Here is a 2,210-nt window from a genome sequence, read left to right as displayed (position 1 = left end):
TCGGGGGATTCGCGCTGATGGCATAAATTTATGCAATACCCGAGCAACACTGGACGGAGGTGCTAGACGAGGGCTCCGATTTTAGATTGAGTTTTAAAATCACCGAGTAGACACGGTGAGGGCTGGCAACCGCTGCCAAACTTTTTCCGAAATTGCGCCATCTGAGTGACAAGAAAACATGATCTAAAGGAGAGTCCAGGAATAGCACCCTCGAGGGTGGGCTTCATGCCCCTCTAATTGATTCAACGTCGGCATCCACCGTTTCAAAATCTGACATATCCATCCGCCCTGACAGCGGCGTTGAATCAATGAGGGGGGCACGGGAGAGGCTCGCGGCAACCACCTCTCCTGTTGTAGCCGTGATAGTCATGCAAAAAATTTTGCTAGAGCGCCAAGCACCCACCTCATGGCTAGAGACAAGGGCTCGCCATTAGATCAACTTCGAAATCGCTGAATAGACGCGCTGTAGAATGGCAACCGCTGCCAAGTCTCTTCCGTAGTTGCGTCGGTTGAGTGATCGAAGAAGGTGATCTAAGAGAGGGTCCAAGCATAGGCATTCATTGGGGGATTCGTGCTGATGGCATAAATTTATGCAATACCCGAGCAACACCGGACGGAGGTGCTAGACGAGGGCTCCCATTTTAGATTGAGTTTTAAAATCACCGAGTAGACACGGTGAGGGCTGGCAACCGCTGCCAAACTTTTTCTGAAATTGCATCATCTGAGTGACAAGAAAACATGATCTAAAGGAGAGTCCAGGAATAGCACCCTCGAGGGTGGGCTTCATGCCCCTCTAATTGATTCAACGTCGGCGTCCACCATTTCAAAATCCGACATATCCATCCGCCCTGACAGCGGCGTTGAATCAATGAGCTGGGCATGGGAGAGGCTCGCGGCAACCACCCCCCCCATTGTAGCCATGATAGGCTCGCAAAAAATATTTCTAGAGCGCCAAGTACCCACCTCATGGCTATCGACAAGGGCTCGCCATTAGATCAACTTCGAAATCGTAGAACGGACGCGGTGTAGAATGGCAACCGTTGCCAAGTCTCTTCCGTAATTGCGTCGGTCGAGTGATCGAAGAAGGTGATCTAAGAGAGGGTCCAAGCGTGTAGGCATTCATTGGGGGATTCGCGCCGATGGCAAAAATTTGTGCAATACTCGAGCAACACCGGACGGAGGTGCAAGACGAGGGCTCCCATTTTAGATTGAGTTTTAAAATCACCGAGTAGACGCGGTGAGGGGCTGGCAACCGCTGCCAAACCTTTTTCTGAAATTGCGCCAGCTGAGTGACAAGAATACATGATCTAAAGGAGAGTCCAGGAATAGCACCCTCGAGGGTGGGCTTCATGCCCCTCTAATTGATTCAACGTCAGCGTCCACCATTTCAAAATCTGACATTTCCATCTGCCCTGACAGCGGCGTTGAATCAATGAGGGGGGGCACGGGAGAGGATCGCGGCAACCACCTCTCCCGTTGTAGCCGCGATAGGCACGCAAATTTTTTTTCTAGAGCGCCAAGCACCCACCTCATGGCTAGAGACAAGGGCTCGCCATTAGATCAACTTTGAAATCACTGAACAGACGCGGTGTAGAATGGCAACTGCTGCCAAGTCTCTTCCGTAGTTGCGTCGGTCAAGTGATCGAACAAGGTGATCTAAGAGAGGGTCCAAGTGTAGGCATTCATTGGGGGATTCACGCTGATGGCATAAATTTATGCAATACCCAAGCAACACTGGACGGAGGTGCTAGACGAGGGCTCCCGTTTTAGATCGAGTTTTAAAATCACCAAGTAGACGCGGTGAGGGCTGGCAACCACTGCCAAACCTTTTTCCAAAATTGCACTAGCTGAGTGAAAAGAAAACATGATCTAAAGGAGAGTCCAGGAATAGCACCCTCGAGGGTGGGCTTCATGCCCCTCTAGTTGATTCAACGTCGGCGTCCACCGTTTCAAAATTCGACGTATCCATCCGCCCTGACAGCGGTGTTGAATCAATGAGGGGTGCATGGGAGAGGCTCGTGGCAACCACCTCTCCCCTTGTAGCCAGGACAGGCATGCAAAAAATTTTGCTAGAGCGCCAAGCACCCACCTCATGGCTAGAGACAAGGGCTCGCCATTAGATCAACTTCAAAATCGCTGAACAGACGCGTTGTAGAATGGCAACTGCTGCCAAGTCTCTTCCGTAGTTGCGTCGGTCGAGTGATCGAAGA

Source organism: Cupressus sempervirens, chromosome 2 (assembly GCF_028749045.1).
Source record: "Cupressus sempervirens isolate cs-2001-9-10 chromosome 2, ASM2874904v1, whole genome shotgun sequence".
Taxonomy (NCBI): Eukaryota; Viridiplantae; Streptophyta; class Pinopsida; order Cupressales; family Cupressaceae; genus Cupressus; species Cupressus sempervirens.
This window is presented reverse-complemented; position numbering follows the sequence as displayed.